Source organism: Dreissena polymorpha, chromosome 8, assembly GCF_020536995.1.
Source record: "Dreissena polymorpha isolate Duluth1 chromosome 8, UMN_Dpol_1.0, whole genome shotgun sequence".
Classification (NCBI taxonomy): Eukaryota; Metazoa; Mollusca; class Bivalvia; order Myida; family Dreissenidae; genus Dreissena; species Dreissena polymorpha.
In genome coordinates this window covers 54,547,882-54,572,957 of record NC_068362.1, presented here as the reverse complement: position 1 = coordinate 54,572,957, position 25,076 = coordinate 54,547,882, and the positions used below count along the sequence as shown (strand labels likewise).

General features: G+C 37.1%; 1 protein-coding gene across 1 annotated transcript in view; it reads left to right on the top strand.

The window, feature by feature from the left end:
• Positions 1 to 25,076, top strand: part of LOC127841553 (uncharacterized) — a 74,047-nt gene that overhangs the window by 32,812 nt on the left and 16,159 nt on the right. The gene's annotated exons all lie outside the window — the stretch shown is intronic.

Sequence of the window (25,076 nt, the reverse complement as noted above, 5' to 3'; positions counted from 1 at the left end):
AATATATTTTTTCATTATTTCTTTAAATTCGAGGACGTAGAGGTATCACGCCGGGTATGCGGATACTTTGATAACAGATGGCACTTCGATACCAGATAACAACAAAAGCCACGCGCGAGAGTTGAGTTCTTCAGCTTTTTTGCATTTACGTTCTGTTCATTTGGTTTTCAGACACGTAACATTGTATTGTCGATTAATGGTATAGTAATTCGTATTTCGGAGCAAGAAAGTCGTGAAAACAGTGGATTATAAAAAAAAGAGATAAAATTTCATCGATAATCGTCATGAATTCGTTGATCAGTGCGTATTTTAACAAAATAAAAATACTTGGAAATAAATTAAGAACATGCCAACTAATCGAAATAAAAGATCAATATGTCCATTAATGTTACAACATGTTAAATTTTAGTTGAAAAACGTATTTGAGGAAATTCGAAGGTTTAAGAGTCGGATGCCAAATTTTCATGGACACTTCTTTTACCGATCATCTCAAAGACAATGGCACTTCGATTCCAGATAACTCGACAATTTTTACCAGATATAACACACTCTATTTAGTGAATCAGAAATGCAGAATTTGCTGTGGAATACTGCTATAGTAAGCAGGCAATAAATAAAAGTGTATGTACTGACGTAAATTAAAAACGAATTACCGAAACATGTTCTTATCCCTTTGGAATATGATAATAAAAGGGAAAGAGAAGTGTAAGCTCAATATAAAGGGAGTTTTAAATTTTGTGGCTACGCATTAGTATCGTCTTCATGATGCGATACTAATGAGCACCAATGACAAAGGATTTTATGGGGTGTTTTGGCCGCTTTAAGACCCCTTGCTCCCCTTATCTAGAGTCCTGCTATAATTAAGTTCAATTGAACACAGTCGTGTTGATCCACATGATCCGATGTATTTTCAATTTTCTTAATCTCAATTTACCACTAAAAAAGAAGTTTATCATTTAGACAATTATTTTCGGTCGTGTCGTCATTTGAGCTATATTACTTCAGAAATAGCATTTGAATCTTATTTAAAATTTGCACTTATAATATTAGTAATATAAATTAATAGTAATAGGATTTTTGAAAACGAACAACGCCATTGGTTATATTTTACATGTAATTACGTTATGCATAGATTCCAAATGAGTCGGGCTTGACAATGCAAATTGATTCGTACTTCAAAATGTTTCGTAAGAATTACCATAATATACATACATGCATTTCAGATAGAAGATAAAACTCGGTTATCAGAGTACCCAATTTGTTGAAAGTCTCTGTTATGCGAAGTGCCTTATATCGGGAATCAAAGTATCCGCATCTTCATGAATACCACCCATTAAAACATGCTCTATCTTCGTTTGTATTTCATTGAATACTATCAAAATTTCAGTATTTGAAGCACAGTGATTTTTGTACATGCTGGAATATCAAACAATCTTTTGCAATATTTCTAAGTAGTTTTATTATCTGGTATCGAAGTGCCATCTGTTATCAAAGTATCCGCATACCCAGCGTGGGTATGATAAATAGAAAAACAGGTTAGTGACTGATCTTTTGTAATATATTAGGCTCGGGACAAATCAAATAATAAAACAATGTTTGCTTAAAATAACTTTGGGATTTTCCGTGTAGTTCTATTTTCCTATTCAATTTGTAAAGAAATAATTGATGACTAAGAAAATTGATGGGATAAATCGAATACTAGGTCGGTGCCGAACAAAGCGAAGTTTATTTTGCTCGGCCCGAAAATCTGAACCACTCGCCAAGGCTCGTGGTTCAGATTTTCTAAGCCTCGCAAAATAAACTTCGCTTTATTTGGCACCGACATAGTATTCTCTATATTCATTTCCACTTTATTTTTTTATAACGATATCTTCCGATCTATGCGTGATTTCGATGTTCAGTATTAATGATTTCTTCGAGTTAATGTTTTATTACCTGGTTCAAAGTCATTTATAATTTCATTTCTTGATTATTTTTAGAATTATATGTATTGCGGATTGCTACAAATTGAATAATTGGCTATGTATGAGTTATGTACATGTTATTGTATAGCATAATGAATTATTATTACGACACGGAAAATATATGTGCTGTTTTTTTCATATACGACGCGAATGCATTTTGATACTTGTTCCCATCTTTCCTCATTTCAGATTGTGTTTGGCTTCTAGACATCCCAATACAGTAAACCTGAAAACTCTCTAAGTGTCATGCGACTTTAAAGGGATCTTTTCACGTTTTGGTAAATTGACAAAATTGAAAAAAGTTGTTTCAGATTCGCAAATTTTCGTTTTAGTTATGATATTTGTGAGGAAACATTACTACTGAACATTTACCATGGTCTAATATAGCTATTATATGCATCTTTTGACGATTTAAAAACCTGAAAATAATAAAGCGTTGCAACGCGAAACGATTGAATAATTTGGAGAGTTCTGTTGTTGTCGTTTAATTTTGTGAAACCACGAAGATTGCTTATATAAAGTATAAAATACGTCAGTCATATAGTTTTGTCAGGATGGCCGAGCGGTCTAATTGGTTTTTACTCCAGGACTCCGGGGGTCACTGGTTCGAGCCCTGCTTCGGGCTACTTTTTTTTCCTTTTTTTAATTTTATTCTTGATTTTTTTACTGGAGCTTTTGAGATCCAAGGTTGACATTTATCAATATAAAGCATTAAATGACAAACTTTAAAACATGCCAAAATTTGTGAAAAGGTCCCTTTAACCCATTTATGCCTAGCGTCTAAAAAAAAAGGCCTTGGCAAACGGCGTAGACCCAGATGAGACGCCGCATGATGCGGCGTCTCATCAGGGTCTGCGCTGTTTGCTTAAAGGAATTTCTGTAAGAAATATTCTAAATATAGAAATAAATATACAAGACATCCATAATTTTGGATATAAATTGATCCAATTTAGAAGGATGGGTGAGTCCACTAGGCATAAATGTGTTAAAGAACTGGGAGAAGTAAGTGATTAATACGTAATGATTTTTGGAATTTCATGCTCCCTATTCAAATATTATTTCCGTATCGCACATGCCTTTTTTGTCAATGCAAATGAGCCTATCAAGATAACACACCGTTCAATCGACTCCGGCGCCGACTGTAGATCATGCGACGACTGAGATACTGTATACATTTCGGTGGAAAGCGGAGTGTAAGTATGTCCATAATCTTTATATTTTACGTATTTATGATTGAGCAGGTTTGAGTGTGTTCTTTTAGAGCCTAAGAAAGAAGGACTCTGTGAGCGTAATCCATACCTTCCTAGTTGTTTTCTTTTCAAAATTCAAAACATCCGTTATAATGTGGTCATACATCAAACAAAATTCCCCACTCGCTCAGTCAAACTCTAATTACACAGGATTTAGACCAAAGATAAATATGTGTTGCCGTTTGGGCGTTTAGGGTTCTTTCTTCGAACAACACGTTTGGGTTTCTAAATATATTATATTTATGATTTAATATCATAAACATACAGGTTGACAGCATGAATGATATGCAAAGAATGACATTCTTATAATAAGTATACATTTCAATTATATATAAAATGATGTGTTCCGACGGTAAGATACCAACTGAATTAATACACAAATACAACTATTAAAACAAAATAATTACAATAATACAACCGACCGACATGAATATAAAAGATGTATAAAATGCATATTTACCTAAATATATTATATTTATGATTTAATATCATAAACATACAGGTTGACAGCATGAATGATATGCAAAGAATGACATTCGAAATAGTCATTCATGCACACGGATGTGGTTGAGTGAATAAACTCATGCTTGACAAGCCAATTAACGTATTAAAATGTTAGTAAAAACAGTTCACCTTTCTACCCAGTCTCTACATACTGAAAACTAATCAACTACTACAAAAGAACGCTACTAATTCTGTTTAAAGTTAAAATCTACTCTGACCAACCATTGAACAATCAGAGCAATGTTTCCTTTAAAAAATAATTTACTTCAATATCATTCAGAATAAATATATTTATGAACTAAATATATTTACAACAATTAATCTCGTGATCAAAATATTTATGAAAGCATCGTTGTTAAAAAAATAATGACAACCACAGTATTAACGTTTTCGTTTGCAACTGTTTATTTTCAATTTGAAAACAATGACAATTTGACAAATAAAAACATAATACACTAATTTGTATTTAAATACTCAATCGTGAATGTTAACAGCTGTGTATCTTTCCAATACAAATCCACACATGTTAAATTTATGCTGTCACTGTACTTAATCATTATGGCAAATACATAACAACACCAATCACAATTTATACTCCCCGGATGTAAACCAAGCCGGCCGACGGGTCTGACGTTGGCTGCAGCGCCGTGGTATCTCCTTCCGTTTGGAGCGTCGTGCATCTGTTTCAACTTCCGACTGATGGCTGTCGGAACTCGTGTTCTCTGCGCGTTCATCCACGTCCGTGGAGGACTCGTCGGAAACCTCAGGCGACGAAACACGCTGCACTTCCTGTATCGGTAAGAAGGAACACGGCAGCAGATGATTCCGGTGGACGGTTTTAATGCCCACATCGCCGTTTTCCTTTTGAATGCGAAATACGGGAAAACTTAAATTGGGCTGATCTAAAATAACGTAAACGTCAGAAGACCATATATCACTCAGCTTGTGTTTTCCCTTTATTCCGTTATTCCGAAGTAGACACCTGTGTCGGACCGTATTTGGTACAAAAACGAATATGGTACATTTGTACCATATTCGGCCGAATATGGTACAAATGTACCATACTCGGACCGAAGATGGTACAATTTTCGACCGAATATGGTACAAACATTGTACCATATTCGGTTGGAATAAGTTTTTCTATGCTCGCCAAAACGTATTTGGTACATACCAAAAAAACTCATAAAAATGAAAATGGCCTACGTATATGGTACATAAATTATGTATTTCTTAATAAATGAAATAGTCTGCCGATGTGTAAACTTTTTTTCAAACTCAAATACATTGTATTAACCTAATATTGGAAGTGACAAAAGTATCATCATCATCATCATCATCGTCGTCGTCGTCGTCGTCGTCGTAACTAGCAGTAACAGAAACAGCTAACCTAACCACACTTTACATGGATTTTGCTGGTTGTGTAACTGTTTCGCCGGCTAGCTCAGTCGGTTGCGCGTCAGATTGGCACGCAGGCGGCCTGGGTTCGATTCCCGGGCGGGCCAGATACTTTCGTGGAGATCATTAATAGCAATTTTCAAATTTTTAAAACTTTTTTTTTCGAAAGTGTATTTTCACCAAAATCCGATTTAAGAGATTTTGAGCTCTTTTAAATGAATATATCTCTCCAAAAATAAGGATGTTTGACTGGCTGCTTTAGACAGGTGTGACTGTATTCCTAAACATTACTTTGTAAAGTTGATTTGTCGTTCCGACGTCATATTGCTGAGAAGCCGACAAAGCTTTGAAGTTTCCGATTTTTTCTTTGATAACGTGCCGCTTTAAAAAGGCGGGAATTTTGCACACGAGTCTTACTCAGAAGTCAGTAACCATATTTGACTTGGCGGTCGGCAAGAAAAGTTGTGATTTTCGACTAGAAAGAATTGAAATCCAAACTTTCTTCAAACTTCAAAAGAATTCTTGACAGTAAGTACTGTACATAATTTTAATTTTCAGTTGTCTTAATATGCATTGATGTTTTAACATGCATTGATTTTTATGTTTTATGCCCCCCCCCCCCCCCTCAGAGTGCATTTGCAGTTGTCCGTCCGTCTATCCAATTGTCCGTGGCATTCCTTCCGGGTGCGTAACTCCTAAACTGCTAAAATATTTAAGCTACAGTCATTTTTTCGAAAGTGTATTTTCCACCAAAATCAGATCGAGCTCCTGTAATCTGTAGATTTGAACATTTTAAATTTTATGGAGTTTATAGGTCTTTGACCTTCGAACCCTGCCTAGTCGTGACTTCTGGTGAGCGACCTAGGCCCCCAGGGCCCTTCTTTATATCCCTTCCATCCACGTAGCATTGGTTTCTACAGACCGTTTGTCCGTTGACCGCCATAAGTTTGCCCGCTATTTTTCCCCTGAATTTGAATTCGGTTGGATTTCAATGAAACTTTACATGAAGTACTTGCTACTTTCATTGCGCATATTGCCCGGAAGTTCGGATTGTAAATTTTAGCGGAGCTATCAGACGAGTGATTTTAGCTCAGCTCATGTCGTGAGACATTCGTTTTCGACACGCGGTGTTCAATACAAGCTCTATTAACTAATGAAGTATAAATGTATAATAACTTATTATATTATTTCAGATGAAGGAAGCAATTAGGAGAAAAAGGAAGCAATTAGGGTGCTTGCCCAGGTCGAAGTACGACATTATTGTCAGATGTTTAAACGGATCGTTCGATGTCCCTGTGAAGAAACGGACACCTGAAGAGAATAATTGTTTGGCCATGATTAGAAAACGTAAGGACTTCGAGCTTGGTGACCGGGGTTCTTTATTGTGTGGCGGAAAGCAAGTCCTTGTGAAAGAAGATCTTCCTAGATTTGTTGAGAAGATGTTCATGGAAAACAAAGGATGTGGAGCAAGGGTTATTTACAACAAACTGAAAGTAAATTACACGGGGTTCTCGGAACAAGCTATCCTTGAAATACTGTACAATAGCAAGTATTACCATGAGAAGTATCCGAGATTTACAAACAAGCCAAAGCCAAAGACAATTACAGAAGAGGAACCAGGCAAAAGATGGCAGATTGACATAATTAACATGAAAAATCAAAGTGTTAGCTACAAGGGGTCCACATACAGTTATATTCTACAAGTCGTGGACGTTTATTCTAGGTACGTTATGCCAAAACCCCTGAAAACGAAGAGTTCGCGTGAAGTTGCAAAGGCATTAGAGGACGTGTTGATGGTTAACCTTGCCCCTGACATCATCCAATGTGACAACGGACTGGAATTTAAAGGCCCTAGTATGAAACTTTTGTTGAACAAGTACAACATCAAAATGATCAATAGTAGGCCGTATCATCCTCAATCACAGGGCAAGTGTGAAAGGTCAAACAGTGTTATAAAGGCCAAGATTCTATTTGCAACAAAAAGTAAACGTGGATTTAACTGGGTCGAAGGGCTTCAAGATTTAGCCTATGCCATAAACACAAGTTTCAAACGAGTTCTTGGGGGTCTCACGCCCTTTGAAGCCTACTACGGAAGAAGTCATGTTTTTACCAAAGAACGTCATAGTTCTCGTGAAATAAAGAAAACCATACGGCGAGCAAATAAAAAGGCTTACAGGTCGCTGTTGAAAAACGCAACTTCCCCAAGCAAGTACAAAGTAGGAGAGACAGTATTAATTCGCTATCCCTTTCGAAAATCCAGGGTGCCAACCAAAAGATATGTTATCGAAGGCAAGGTAGAAAAAGTAAAACGAAATGGTGTTTATATCGTGTCATTTCAAGTACCGAACAAACCCGAACTTGGATTCGTAAGCAAATCGGTTGGGGTCGAAAACATGACTAGCCTAACTGTTGCGTTAGAGAAACAACGAAAAATTAAAAAACATTCATTAAAACAGAACCGCTCAGAGAAACAAAATCACAGAACTAAGTACTATCATGTTTTAACACACCATGAAAATCTGCAGTTGTTGGATGGGGTGAATATTGCCATGGACCCAAATCCGGATGGAAATTGTCAATTTGCTGCTATATCGCATCAACTTGGTAAAATTGGTATATACAAAGACGTAGATGCTTTACGTAAGGAAGCAGTCCATCATATTGTAGAAAACAGATATTTCTATGAAACTTTTGTCTATGATGAAACATTTGATGAATACGTTAAGAATATGTCTAAGAATGGGACATACGGCGACAACCTCACGCTCATTGCACTTATGAGAGAATATAATTTGCAGTGCCTGGTAGTTTCTACCCGAGGACTAGAACACTCATCAATTGTGTCAGCAGATGGAAAGTTCGATGGTGATGTTGGAACAATTGCATTGGGGTATTTCCCAGAAGGATTTGGCATGCATTACGTTAGTATCCGTATCAATCAACGCGTGTACAAGGACATAATATCACGCTTAGAACAGTCGTATGACAACGGTGACTCTGGCGACAGCGCTGCGTCTGGCGACAACGCTGCGTCAGGCGACAACGCTGCGTCTGGCGACAACGGTGAATCTGGCGACAACGGTGACTCCGGCGACACCGCTGCGTCTGGCGACAACACTGCATCTGGCGACAACGCTGCGTCTGGCGACAACGGTGACTCTTGCGACAACGGTGACTCCGGCGACAACGGTGACTCCAGCGACAACGGTGACTCCGGCGACAACGGTGACTCCGGCGACAACGCTGCGTCTGGCGACAACGGTGACTCCGGCGACAACGCTGCGTCTGGCGACAACACTGCATCTGGCGACAACGCTGCGTCTGGCGACAACGGTGACTCTTGCGACAACGGTGACTCCGGCGACAACGGTGACTCCAGCGACAACGGTGACTCCGGCGACAACGGTGACTCCGGCGACAACGCTGCGTCTGGCGACAACGGTGACTCCGGCGACAACGGTGACTCTGGCGACAACGGTGACGTCTCTGTGTGTTCAGCCCTGAAAGAGCTTCAAGATATGATAAACAATAGGAGGGCACAGAAGCGAACGACTTTTCCATTTCTGATGTTACCGCTTCACATTCAAGTTGAAATTTTTAAGTTCTGCATACAATCAAACCCGTCAATCCAGTTTGTGTTGGCGAAGGTCGGCAAACCCTTTAGAGATTTAATAAGGTCAATGAGTTTGCAAACACCTAGAATTTACATTCGGCCGGATATTGGACTAGATACTAGTAACAGAAATCCTGTTAGCGTTCGTTTCCTATTAACAAGAGCGGGCAGAAACAGCGGTCTTATTTCGGCAATAAAAGAAATCATCAAGGGGCCAAAATGGGCAAACGCATGGCTGCGTTTGCGTGTTAGTGGAATCGGTTGGTATGATATCATAGATGTCATGTACAGACATTACAGGTGAAATATACATGTATATCGGTGTTTGGAAACCTGTTATGTTATTTTTGTGATTGATGATTATGTTCTTCTACCGGAAATTTGTTGTCATTTGCTCATTTACTGGTAACTTTTTACGAAGCACATTTGGGATATTTTGGCTGCTACTAAAATGAATGTATATATGTATATTATGTCTTGTCAAAATGCTACAGTTGGATTAAAATTTAAATGCTGTTCTATGTTCTTCAATATTACTTTGAAAAATCCTGTCAGTATACCAATAAATGAAAAAAGTACAAGTTTGTTGAATCTCTTGAATGAAACAAATTATAAAATACAAAATGTAAAATGAATATGTGATGATGATGATGACAAAACATTTGTGATGATGATGATGGTAAAAAAATTGTGATGATGATGGTGGTGGTGATGATGATGACAGTGGTTATGATGATTGGGGTTTGATGATTGTGGTGATGATGATGATGATGATGATAATGATGATGATGATGATGATAACAAACGTTTTGGGATGATGATGACAGCGATGTTTATCGGACGATGATGATGGTTATAATGATGATGATAAGTTTTTAGATGATGATGACGGCGATGTTTATCGGCCGACGATGATGATAATGATGATGATGATAACAAAATATTTGTGATGATGATGATGGCGATGTTTATTGGCCGATGATGATGATGATATTCTCATCGTCGTCATCATCATCACAACATCCTCATTATCGACCGAAAACATCGCTGTCATTATCATCACAAAAAAAACTTTTGTGATCACCATTACGATCATGATAATGGATATGATGATGTTGGTTTTGATGGTGATGATGATGGTGGTGTTGGTAAAGATAACAACGATGATGATCATTGGGGTGTTGATAATTGATGTGATGATGATGATGATGATGATGATGATGATGAGATAACGATGATGATGATGATGATGATGATGATGAGATAACGATGATGATGATGATGATGATTACGATGATGAGTGTGTATCATATTCGGAACGAATGTGGTACATTTTTCATCCGAATATGGTACAAGTTTGTACCATATTCGGTCAGGCATTTTACCCCAAAACTGCAGATACGTATATGGTACAATTAGACAGTTGTACCATATTCGGCCGAATATGGTACAAACTTGTACCATATTCGTTTTTGTACCAAATACGGTCCGACACACCTGTCACCCGGAAGTAATTTCGCCTCCTGTACCCTGATGTCGTAACGTTGTTTAGCCTTATCAGCATTTACGAGAGCGCATCGGTTGGCATATTTGTATGCGTTGGCTAAATGTAGCTCAAGTTGTCTCATATATTCTGATGGCGAGGCTCCACCAACACGTTGACCTAGAATGCCCAGTACAGCGTCAATGGCGAGCCGTGGTGTTCTGCCAAACATAAGGTGGTAAGGAGAGTATCCCGTAACCTCACATTTGGTTACATTATATGCGTGTACCAAGGCCGAAATTGCTGATTTCCAGTCGGACTTTCGCTCTGACTCTAGTGTTCGCAACATTTTGATGAGAGTTTGATTGAAGCGCTCACATTGGCCATTTCCTTGGGGATGATATGGGGTGGTACGCGTGCGTTTAACACCAGCAATCTTACATAGTCTCTGGATTACTTTTGATAGAAAGTTCTGTCCACGGTCACTGTGTAGTTTTTCGGGGAACCCATAGTGCACGAAGAAATTTTCAAATAACACTTTTGCGGTGGTCCGAGCGGTCTGGTTTTTCGTCGGAAAGGCTTGAGCGTACCGCGTAAAATGGTCGGTAATTACCAGTACGTTCTCGTAGCCGCCTTTAGATACTTCCAGTGACAAGTAGTCAATGCATAAGAGTTCCATCGGATAGCTTGATTCAATATTGACAAGCCCTGTTGCTATGATCGGCGGGCTTTTACTTCGAAGGCATCTCCCACACCTGCTAACCCACAAAGCAACGTCTGTCGCCATCCCTGGCCAATAAAAGCGTTCTTTAAACAGAGACAGAGTTCTATCACGCCCCTGGTGACCTAAGTCATCGTGTAACGCACGGAAAATTTCTTGTCGAGCTGACTCTGGCAAAACAATCTGATAACTGCGATCTTCTTCTGATGTAGTGCGATGGTATAAAACACCATTGGATATATGTAACTGTTTAAAATGCCGTAAGTACTTTTCCACTGCTTCCGGCTGACATTTATAGTCAACGATGTCGGGAAAACGTCCGCCTTCTACGAACGATTTAACGCGGGAAATAACATCATCCGCATTTTGACCGTGTGCCCAGTCATGCGTGCTTAATGTCTGGCACTTTGTTTGATTGTGTCGTGTGTCTGTGAACGTCGCGGCAATCGGTGTATCGTCAACAACATGTGCCGCGAGAACAGCGCGTATGACATTATTTCCCACCGAAACGGTATCGACATGTTGTTGTCTTGACAACACATCGGCGTCAATATTTGATTTTCCACTTCTGTATTTTATACAGAAATCATAATTTGATAGTGCCGCTTCCCATCGGAGACCACACGCATCCAGTTTTGCGGTAGTTTTTACATATGTTAGGGGGTTATTATCTGTAAGAACTTCAAAGGACACTCCATACAGATAGTCATGGAATTTTTCCGTGACTGACCACTTGAGAGCGAGAAATTCCAGTTTGCTCGAGTGATAATTTTTCTCCGACGGTTTTAAACTTCTACTCGCATATGCGACAACCCGTTTTGTATTGTCGTCCTGCATCTGATACAAGACGGCCCCGAGACCATTCAAAGATGCGTCCGTGTGTAAGATGAACGGCTTATTGTAATTGGCATAGGCCAAAACAGGCGTCGTACATAATTTGTCTATGAGCGTTTCAAACGCTTTTTGTTGTTGTTGACCCCAAACAAATGGACGTTTTTTCGATTTGTTTTCGTACCCAGCCAACAGGTCGTTTAATGGTCGAGCTATTGTAGCAAAATTTTCCACAAATTTGCGATAATAGCTCGCAAAGCCTAAGAAACTTCTCACTTCTTTGATGGTGGTTGGTACTTTCCAGTTGCGGATGGCTTCCGTTTTGGATGGGTCAGTTTTGATCCCTTCTTCGCTCACCACGTGACCAAGGTAGGTAACTTCCTTTTTCAGGAAGTCACATTTGGATGCCTTTAATTTAAGGTTATGTTCTCTTAGCCGTTCAAAACAGGCTCTGACACGCGACATGTGGGACCGGAAGTCGACGGAGAATATGATGACGTCATCGAGGTATATGAGGCATTCTCGCAGGTTCATCTCACCCATGCATGCCTCCATTAGCCTCTGAAACGTAGCGGGGGCATTGCAGCACCCAAACGGCATCCGGTTGCATTCGTAGAACCCTAGGTTTCCCACCTGGAACGCCGTTTTCTCCTTATCCTGTTCCTCGATTTCCACTTGCCAATATCCGGCTTTTAAATCAAGTTTACTGAAATACCGGGAACCAGCTAACAGGTGTAAGGTATCGTCGATCCTTGGAAGGGCGTATGCATCTTTATGTGTCCGGCTGTTTAGTTTCCGGAAATCGAGACAAAATCGTATCGACCCGTCTTTCTTTCGCACTGTGACGACATTCGATGAAAATGGGCTGTTCGACGGTCGTATGGCTCCCATGTCTAGCATTTCCTGTACATGTTCTCTTACCTCGCTGACTAGGCCTGGAGGCACTCTACGGTATGGTTCCTTAAACGGTTCTGGATTGTCAAGATGTATTTTATGTTTTACTATGTCGGTGCTTCCTAAATCTAGGGGCCCTTTTGAAAATACATCTCGAAATTCAAAAATTAAATCTTTCAATGGTTCTTGCATTTCAGGTTCTAAATGGCTTAAATCTAGTTTCAGTTCTGTGATTACATCATCTTTTTCTTTCTGTGATGGTCCAGTTTTACTTGTTATTTCTGTCTTGCATCCTGAATCCGGTGACCAGTTGCGCAGCACTTTCGCCTCTTGTAGTTCGCATAGAACTGATTTAGGCGCTATTTGAATCGTCTTGGCTGAAATGTTAAAAACACGAACATGCACTCTGGCTATCGTACCAACACTTCCCAGACTTACTACCTGTGGACAGACGCCTAACCCTTTGCAACCAGATTCGGACGGTTCGGTGATAGCAATGCACTCATTGTCCGATTTCCGTACCATTCCCGATAATGTCAATGTCTGATAAGGCTGAATCTCAATTGGTCGATTATTCGTCGATACAACATTTCCTAAAGGCGAGCATGACGACAAGGCGGATATTGCCGATTGCCAAATGGGAGACATGTCTTTGCACTCCAACGATTTTAAGAAGCGAAGAACATTGGTTCCTACTATCATTGGTACCGCCAAATTAAAATCTGTATCGCTCACGACAAGAACTGGAACATAATGAAATATTTGTTCAAGTATGTCGGGAATGGTAATGCTCACTTCTATGTAACCAATATATGGTATTTCAATACCATTGGCCCCTGTAACCGATAGCTCTTCAATGCTATGAAGTGTTGGCTTTGGCCGTAAACTTTCGTAGAAAGACTGACTTATGGTCGTTACCATTGCACCGGTATCAATTAGTGCTTTAGTGCATAAGCCATTTACACACACCTCTGCTTCATTTGACGCACCAATCAAGCGTTCAAATAATGTGAATCTCTTTGCTTTCGGGTCACTACTCTCAACACCGTCCGTTTGACCCCCAACAGCGGCGTCTAAACATTTAAATGGTTGTTATTTTCGGATGTGCCTGTTGACCTTTCTGTCATTTGCCTATTGCTCGCTTCGTTTTTACTGCGGTTATATGGAACATAGTGATTTCCACGTCCATGACCTCGAGAACCCCCTCTGTGTCTGGAAGTATCTCTGTTTCTATGGTCTCCGCTTTCTAGGTTTCGCTCGTTTTTAAAGTCATCAACCTTTTTCTCTAAATCCTCTATCTTTCTGATAAGTTGCTTCAGTAACTCATCGCCTTCGTCTTTGGCGTTCAGAGCGCTCTGATGAACTCTACTACACTTCTGCTTCCCTCTGTCCTTTGAGATTTGTATCTCGAATTCTTCTTCTCGTAGCTTAATCTTTAGTTCTTCGTATGTCAATTTACTTTCAAAATGCACTCGGGTAGCATTTTTCAATTCTTCATTCCGTAATCCTCGCCAAAACCGTTTTCGCAACATATCCTTCTTTTCATGTTCGTCTAGCCTTGTCTTTCTCGTAACATGCAGCAACAACTCTTCTATACGCAAACCCCATTCGGATATGGTCTCATTTTGTTCTTGTTCCGCCATAAGAAATTTTGAAAGCATGGTGTCGATACTTGCGACGTTTCCAAAATTATCATCAAGTTCGGACATTATTTCTTCTACTGTAGCTTCCGGTTTCATGTGAAGCATTTTGCGTTTAGCTTGGCCCCTCAATGCCTTTCTAAGACTCTGTTTTACTGTGTTTTGAGAATATATCACTTTGACATTGTCAACTTCCAGTTTCAGATCTTCGAACGAGACTTCATTTTTAGGCACTGGTACTGCCCCGGAAAATGCGCTCAAGTTCAATTTCTCGTAAGCGTTATCCTGATAGCTACGTTGCCTATGTAGTACAAAATTGTCGCTATCTTCGAATTCCATACTATGTTTCTCCCTTTCGAGCATTTCTATTCGCCTTTCAATATCAGCTAAATATTTGTTTTCCTCAAGTGGCGTCTTTGTTTGTGGGCTTCCACTTTCTCTTTCTTTTTGACTCAAAAAGCGTTCTCTACAGATCAAATCATCTTCTTTCAACTCTAACTTCCTTTCAATTCTACTTATTCTTTCAAGTAAGGAAGTTTCTTTTTCTCGTAGTCTTAACTCCTGTTCGGCAATCCTGTCAGTTTGTTCGATGCACTTCCGTTTGAATTCAGCTTCTTTTATTTTCAACTCGAATTCCTTTCCCTCAAAATATTGTTTTAAACGGGACTCTTCCTGTTTATTTTTGCGTTCGCGTTCCACAAGTGCTAATTCTTTTATTTTCAATTCTCTCGCTTTTACGTCAGTATCCTTGGTTTGATTTTCCGTTTCTATTTGCGTTCTCAGAATACTCACTTCAGACAGCTCTCTGTTTATCAACGACTCAGAAAGTCTGGTTGCAACTGGAGTTTTAACCCCATTTTCCTGTATTTGCTCATTTCCACTGGGATTAGCTCTGCCAGGAGTTTTAGACTGATCTCTTTCCTCCTCGGGCCTAATGTCGTGTGAAGGTGTGCTTTGGTTCTCAACATGTAAGCCCCGTCTGCCCCTTTCAATAAACATTTGCCTGGCATTTTGTAATTCTAACAGTTCATCATCAATATTTCTACGCCTCCCCCTTGATTCGCGGTCGCTACCCGTAGCCATGCTTTTAAATGCGGTTACATTAATAAAAATGTGTATGCACAATTGTTAACTAGGGATTTATTCTAAAAAAATCCCGTATGTTAAATTCTTAGGCTATATTACTTATTGTATGAATATAATTTTTAGTTCATTGTCCTTTAATGAACAGAAAAGTGAAAAATAATTCACACGAATCGTATTTATTTCTCTCTTTCTTAATTTACATTTACGTTCAATTATCTCCCCTTTTTACCGAAGTCAAATTTCGTTTAATCAAGCTATAATAATAACGACTCACTTTTTCCCTTTTTCCAATAAAGGTACCGAAACAGTTATCTCAACACACCTGTATTACCTCCCTTGGGCTTATTTTAAACCAACAGCCTGACTATCACAAATATCTATTCAAAGCTCTTTTTTTTTGTACCAGGTGTTTACTAAGTTCGATTTTATTTCGATTCGAACTCGCAACTGGTTTACTATCGCGTGTTTACTACAATGCCGAAATAGCGTTTTTCTTGCGCTACGATATCGCGAGCACGTGCATTTACCGGTAAGACGCCAGTCGCACATACACGCATTAAACTACATAATGCAGTTTAAATCGTATATGTACATTTCAACATTATCAATTTTTAGAAAAAAAAACAGTAATTATTTTCCGGTATTTATAAAGAGAGTTTTCTCTTTAAAAATACGCACAAAGCGTTTTCAATTCAACCATACGTAAAGTATGACAAATTAACAAATTTACGCATTGAAACCTCTTGATACTTATTATAACCCTTGGGCAAAATCTACTGCTTCTAAATAAATCCAGTTACTCAAACCTATCTACTACTTAACGTCATGTAAGTGGTGAGTAGATTTAACTTCGCCATGCAATAAACTTTGTGCTCGTGAAGGGACTATAATTTCCTTAAAATAACTTCATATGACACTAACTTACCAATGAGCTGACAAAAGGTCGTTTCATTTATCTCGACCAATTCGCAAAATGCATGACCACATAAACTTAAATTAGCTATATATGTTGTTGTTGTTTTTGTAAGTCAACTGATTGGTATTTCAAATCATTCATTTACGACAATGAAACTACAATAAATAGATATATGTACATTGCACAATAATTATAAAAACAGTTCACCTTTCTACCCAGTCTCTACATACTGAAAACTAATCAACTACTACAAAAGAACGCTACTAATTCTGTTTAAAGTTAAAATCTACTCTGACCAACCATTGAACAATCAGAGCAATGTTTCCTTTAAAAAATAATTTACTTCAATATCATTCAGAATAAATATATTTATGAACTAAATATATTTAAAACAATGAAATACGTCTACAACACATAATGCAGTTTAAATCGTATATGTACATTTTAACATTATCAATTTTTAGAAAAAAAAAACGGAATTATTTTCCGGTATTTATAAAGAGAGTTTTCTCTTTAAAAATACGCACAAAGCGTTTTCAATTCAACCATACGTAAAGTATGACAAATTAACAAATTTACGCATTGAAACCTCTTGATACTTATTATAACCCTTGGGCAAAATCTACTGCTTCTAAATAAATCCAGTTACTCAAACCTATCTACTACTTAACGTCATGTAAGTGGTGAGTAGATTTAACTTCGCCATGCAATAAACTTTGTGCTCGTGAAGGGACTATAATTTCCTTAAAATAACTTCATATGACACTAACTTACCAATGAGCTGACAAAAGGTCGTTTCATTTATCTCGACCAATTCGCAAAATGCATGACCACATAAACTTAAATTAGCTATATATGTTGTTGTTGTTTTTGTAAGTCAACTGATTGGTATTTCAAATCATTCATTTACGACAATGAAACTACAATAAATAGATATATGTACATTGCACAATAATTATAAAAACAGTTCACCTTTCTACCCAGTCTCTACATACTGAAAACTAATCAACTACTACAAAAGAACGCTACTAATTCTGTTTAAAGTTAAAATCTACTCTGACCAACCATTGAACAATCAGAGCAATGTTTCCTTTAAAAAATAATTTACTTCAATATCATTCAGAATAAATATATTTATGAACTAAATATATTTACAACAATGAAATACGTCTACAACACATAATGCAGTTTAAATCGTATATGTACATTTTAACATTATCAATTTTTAGAAAAAAAAAACGGAATTATTTTCCGGTATTTATAAAGAGAGTTTTCTCTTTAAAAATACGCACAAAGCGTTTTCAATTCAACCATACGTAAAGTATGACAAATTAACAAATTTACGCATTGAAACCTCTTGATACTTATTATAACCCTTGGGCAAAATCTACTGCTTCTAAATAAATCCAGTTACTCAAACCTATCTACTACTTAACGTCATGTAAGTGGTGAGTAGATTTAACTTCGCCATGCAATAAACTTTGTGCTCGTGAAGGGACTATAATTTCCTTAAAATAACTTCATATGACACTAACTTACCAATGAGCTGACAAAAGGTCGTTTCATTTATCTCGACCAATTCGCAAAATGCATGACCACATAAACTTAAATTAGCTATATATGTTGTTGTTGTTTTTGTAAGTCAACTGATTGGTATTTCAAATCATTCATTTACGACAATGAAACTACAATAAATAGATATATGTACATTGCACAATAATTATAAAAATATTTACACTCACCGAACTCCGTCGGAACACTTACAAAATACAAGCAAAACACAATAATGACACGATACACAATGTCCACAACGATTTAAGTGTCCATCACTCTCCGTCCTGATTGAACGTGAATCCTTCCTTGCGTAGCAGAACGTGAAATCCTGTACGTACGTTTTAACGGTTTTGACGTCAAAGTTTTGTGCACAAGAAATACGTAGTTGTACTCACATCGGTGCTCGAGCTCGATGCCGCGCAAAAATGTGGACTCCTACTCCCCGGGAAAAATCAAAAACCGGTTTCCAAGGAATCGCTGTGTTAAATTCCTGGACTCTCCCCCTCCTCGCTACCGGTCTGAGGCTCCTGTCTGTTTTCGCCGTAGTAACGTGTCCGCTACTTCCGTTTTTCTGTTCCAAACGCTGTTGTTGCCGAAGACTCGTTTTTGGGCGCCAGTGTTGCCGTTTGGGCGTTTAGGGTTCTTTCTTCGAACAACACGTTTGGGTTTCTAAATATATTATATTTATGATTTAATATCATAAACATACAGGTTGACAGCATGAATGATATGCAAAGAATGACATTCTTATAATAAGTATACATTTCAATTATATATAAAATGATGTGTTCCGACGGTAAGATACCAACTGAATTAATACACAAATACAACTATTAAAACAAAATAATTATAATAATACAACCGACCGACATGAATATAAAAGATGTATAAAATGCATATTTACCTAAATATATTATATTTATGATTTAATATCATAAACATACAGGTTTATGTATAATTTACTTCAATATCATTCAGAATAAATATATTTATGAACTAAATATATTTACAACAATGAAATACGTCTACAACATATGAACAACATTTTATTGAAATATTGAATCTTTTTTCTTCGGTTATTCCAAATAACAGCTTCCCACATGAACAAACAACATTTTTATCAACGATTAAATTCGAGTGGGTTTTGAAAAACGCATCATGATTACGGCCGTGAATAATTATTAGATGGTCATGATAACTGCAACTAAAATGAAATTATGCCCATGCATTCGGCTGAGACAATGGAAAATGGCATGATGAGATGTGGACGTAACACCTTGACCATATTCGATAGAACTATCAGATATTTTGATCACAAGAAAAGCTTTACGATTTTCATCCGTAATTTGAAATAAAATGGGATGGGTGAGTGGATTTCTTTTTAAATAATTCATACTTTGATATTATTGAAACAAGTCATTTACACGCAATATGTCTCCACATCATGTAAAGTACAGTTGACTATCATTATGCCGAAGTCGGTTTTATCGAACTAATGGAAATTTCGAAAATAAAAGTTCATTCCTTTCTCAAATTTGAGATACAATTGTTTTCTGAATTGAAACGCGTGAATGCATTTACAAACTTAAAGATATCTACATGCAGGTTGAAAGTAATGCTGGAATCTCCTACTGAAGAGCTTTCAGCATCGTTTTTCAGTTGTCTAGTTATAACTTGTACACCTTATGAATAGGGTTACTCGAATATCTTTTATCTCGAAATAATTTGTATGGTTTATGAACTTCGACATTTATGTCTTAAGTTTTCTTACCGCTTTTGTGGATGATATGTACTGACAATCGGAGGATTGTTATATACTTCTTAACAGTTTCCCTAATAGAACACATATTTATTTGTACTAGAGCATTTTGCCAATGACTTAGAAACGGGTACAGCCATTTCTGGGGCCTTCAATTTCGCCGCAAGTCATCTTCCTGATTTTCTTGACAATTGCGTCAATCAATGTGTCATCAAACCTATTTGAAAACTAACGATCCACATTCGACCGTAAACTAACGATCCACATTCGACCGTAAACTAACGATCCACATTTGACCGTAAACTAACGATCCACATTTGACCGTAAACTAACGATCCACATTTGACCGTAAACTAACGATCCACATTCGACCGTTTAAAGACCAAGACTGAATCAGAGTCGGACATAGTTTTCTCAATGAAAGATAACACATCGTCTCAACTTACCGCATACTGAGTAGGGAGATCTGCGGGCTGTTTAGAAGACACAATGCCGCTTTTAGTTTCGCCACACTTTCTGTGATAAGTAGATTTAAAATAACTTAATTATTCTTCACAACAGCCTTCCACAATTGTATGAGTGCGGGCTTATTATTTGCGGAACATCGGTCTTTATTGTTACATGTAACCCTTCGTTCAACATAACGCAGGCTCTCAGCGGGGATTTGTTGGAAATTTCGTGTTCATTATCATACTCGTATGTACGTGCGACGGAAGTGTGGTCCCTATTGGAAGAGAGAGACCAGACAACGTATGCTTGCCACTTTACAAAAACCTTCCAAACTAGAGATTCTACAAAAATGTTACAGAAATAACACTCAGTTATAAACAATTCGCCTTCTAATTAAAAATTAAACATGCGTGACGGTCATTTACCAAGAAGAACATAAACCCGAAAAACGAACAACTAAACTAGCGATCGCTTAAATGACTATGATATTCGTGTGTGGTATAAGACCTTTTAACCCATTTATGCCTATTGGACTATCCCATCCTTCTAAATTGGATCAATGTATTTCCAAAATTAGGGATGTCTAGTATATTTATTTCTATATTTAGAATATTTCTTACAGAAATTCCTTTCAGCAAACAGCGCAGACCCTGCTGAGACGCCGCATGATGCGGCGTCTCATCTGGGTCTGCGCTGTTTGCCAATGCCTTTTTTCTAGACGCTTGGTATAAATGGGTTAATTTTTAAAAAGCGACTATTTGGACGATAGCTTGGGTGATATGACTGTAAATGAGAGCCTTAGGACATCGTAAATAATTTCATAATTTTCAGTCCAATTATTCAATCGACTATTTAAAACGCTCGTATTAAGTTTGGACATGCAGCTTACAAGAGATATACCCTAGCCACGTCGTCCGGGTCACTCTATATTTAAACTGGCACAAGTAAAGATTGAACCATTCTGTAAGGAAATGCCCTGAAATAAGTATAGTATAAAAAATCAGTAGAAAATACGGTGATAATATATTTATATACAATTTTCGATGAAATATTCGTTTAAACAATAGCCACAGTCAAAATTCATTTCGTTCATGATGATCAGCTTCCTTTTCTATTTCAATCTAAAGTTATTTGACTATCCAACTATTGAATCTGCAATCTCAGTTTAGCAATTATACATACTGCAAAATTATTATTCTGGAATATGATATTCTTCTTTTAAACCGAAAACTATTTGTAATCAAAGTACTGACAGTACTGGTGTGACGATGCTTTTGAAGAGGATTGATATAAAAGCATCTATTTAAGTTGATCTACATCACCACAATTTCGTATGTGGGAACGAAAATTTTGGATAGAAAAAAAATGGGTGTGACAATTTTGGGTACAAAAATAATGCCCCAAAAAAATGGGTACGAAAAAAAAAATTGGGTAGGAAAACAAATTGGGTACGAAAAAAAATTTGGGTACGAGCAAAAATATGGGTACGAAAAAATTAGGTACGAAAAATGTAGGGTACGAACAAAAAATTGGAGGTGCGGGGAAGTAGTACCCGTGGGGAACTTGATCCATTCAGCGAAACTGGGAGGCGGCCTACATTCTCGATCAAATATAACAAGAAATATCTTTAAAAGATATTCGACGTGTATTTTCTGTACCACTTATCTTTTAAAAAAAACGTTATGTTACAGTAAAACGTTTGTGGGCTATAACATTACGTTTAAGCATATAAATTCAAAACTTGACATGCTCTTTAATTACACCATGCTCTTTAATTTCACATGTATATCATATCAAACTTTATATTTCGTTGTTTCCTTTCCTAAGTTAATGATGCTATGTGTACGGACGTGATTTTACATGCCCATGTGCATGAACATATAATTTTTCTCTTTTGATTATTGTTTTTTCTCTAATTGAATAAGTTTAGGCATGTTTGTTCGTTAAGTACGGCAATAATTTCATGATGATTCCCGAAACTAGGTATGAGCACATAGTCGTAAGAGCACTTGGATACGTGAGTTCGCCCATAAACACATGGTAAGGTTAACTTAATCTCCGCGATATGACCTAATATGTGTTAAAAACAGCAGACAATATCCAACAAACGAATGAATTATCAAACATAGTATGTGCATTGATGTGGCTCTGTAATTTCTGTTTGAAAAGTTTATTAAATATGCAAAATGAGAAAGCACGCATAAAAGCGAGTTTCAAAGATGTCACATGGCTATTGTGCTGTTTATATACCATAGTCGCTGCAACGTTTACAAATGGCACGTTCGAAATAATTCGTTTTCTTTACACTCATGATCGCGTTGAAAGTTAAGTATACACGTTTTAATTCGCAATTTATTTACTGAATCACGACAAATGTCAAATACAATACAGAAAATGCATAGTTGTTACATTGATCTATAAACATATAATGGATTGAATATAACTGATTTAAAATTAACGTTTTCAAACTATTATTTAATCTTTTTCCCAGAATACGCTGTCCTATTTATAGCTGAGCTTCCTATACCTTTATCAATGATAATAAGCGAGGTATGCCGATTAGAAAAATCGAGCTATCTCAATCGGACTGGCTCGGTCTTTTGCATAGGTCGCCATTGTGAAGAATTTTTTCATTGTATGATAACTTATACGAGCTGCTTCGCAGCATCGTCAAAAATCATAACCGGTAAACGAATCACTTATGCAATATTTATTTTTATACAAAGCATCTTAACATGTTTAGGCTTTGAGTATGCTTTCTTAATGAGGTTTTGCTTGAACAGTACCTTGTATGACGCATTCTTACTTATCATGATCACTCTATAACTAGCTGATCTGCTTTTATCGTATTCCGCAAGTGCTTTGAAATAGACTTATTTTTCTAGACGGCAAACGCTATCAAACCACTCTACTTTCTTTAAAGTTGCATTTAAGAACAGAACAGAACAGACAGTTTATTAAGACTTATACATAGGTACATCGTCTTTAATGCATATAATTATAAATAAAGTAATGTCACGTATCAGTATATTATAGTAAGTAACCAAATCAATATAATCATGTATATATGTTAGTAAGTTAAATGAAACCTCAGAACTAAATTCAATGAAATGACATTTCTAAACAAAATAAGAACAGAGAACAATAACGATTTTCACAAGGAGAAACATAATAATTTTAAAGGCAGTAAGGACAAACTATTACAAATAATATTAGTGACTGAAAAGTGATATAAACACTTCTTACAAGCAAGTCAAACTATTAATTCAAGTAGTGGTATTTAAAATAGCATTCCGTACAGTTAATGCTTCCTTTACATATTTTCATACGTTTAATATTTCAAATTTACAAGTTGATGTTAATAAACTGTGGAACTTAACAACCGATGGATTTATGAAATAAAAAGGGTTTAAGGGTTATATTGACCGCCTTTAACGGTGTTCGAACCTATAGCGTCTCCAGCTTCTTTTCGTTGAAAATCTCTTCAAACAATCAATACTGCTGACGTTAGTACAATCGAGTTCACCGCTAATAATCGTTAACATGCCGATGATGGGTAAAGTTGATGTTAAATTGTATCGAAATACGTCACTGTCATAATCCAACCAGCTGAGCCGTGCTGTAATTGCTTCTCGATATTGCAATATAACCCATAATATTGAGTAATAATGCACAATTATGTGATCATTCTGAGTATGATTCAACATTAAAATGTGTTATAAAATTACAGTATTCATCAAGTAGTAGAATGTAACAAATGGTCCTAGATCCTAATTAACCCTTACAATGCGGAAACCGATTTTTTAAGGCCTTTGCAAACAGTTTGGATCCAGATGAGACGCCACAGAACGTGGCGTCTCATCAGGATCCAAACTGTTTGCTATTCTGATAGTATTCTTTGAAAAAAATCGAAGAAAATGCGAATTTTAGAAATTCAGCAGACGACATTTTAGCAGACGACAAATTTCCCAGCATGCAAAGGGCTAATTCATGAATACAACAGCGTACAAGATAAGTATTGATGCAAAGCATCAAAGGGCGTCGGGAACTTCAGTGTAAAATGCACTCAATGAAGTAACATGGAACGATTTTTTTTCTACTGTAAATATTAATATATTGGACGATTATTTTAAACAAAATAGAAAAAGATACTGGTAAAACCATTATCTATGATTTTGTGTTATAACCCCCAAATAACTATTATCTATGATGTTGTGTTATAACCCCCAAATAACCATTATTTATGATTTTGTGTTGTGACCCCCAAATATTTCATAGTTCATTTTATTTACATTGGTTTCCTTTTTTTGTTACTGGCATCCATGTGCAGTTTTCATTAATGGAACAGAACTGTGTAGGGTTTTAAAAATCTTCTTAACCTTGTAAGCGTAATTTCATATTTTTCTCAACTTCAAGGGGAAATGATTCTGAACTTATTCTTACGTTGCTCATTTACGATAGGGGTTGAGTACTCATTGATATGAAAACACTGTAAAAGTTTTAATGTGTTTACGAACCCCCCCCCCCCCCCTCTCACAAATATATTTCATGGGCATAATAAAAAGTTAAAAAACAAAAAATGGTTACAATAAAACAGCATATTTATTTAAACTAAAATGTCTACATCAAAACAAAAAGTAAACATAGAACACAAATAAAATATTTTGATTTACTGGGGCTCGAACCTTGGGCCTCTCACATTCGAAGCGAGCTTGTAACCACTACACTACGCAACCGCTTGGAAAATCACCTTCTAACTAAGATATTAATAAGCTATTAATAGTCGGTTTAAATGTAAACCCGGACGTTTAAACGCTGGATAGTGAGCGGGGTTAAAGGTCCATACCAAAGGGTCAATACCACTGGCAAGATACGGGTCAGGCCTGCGGCCTTCTATATGTGGTTCTTAAAAAAAACCTGTACGAGGACTTGATAGTAATGAGACTGGGGTGCTGTGATGGTGCTCCTCATTGATAAGCGGCTGCTTCCTTTATCAAGACTAATTATTACAATTAA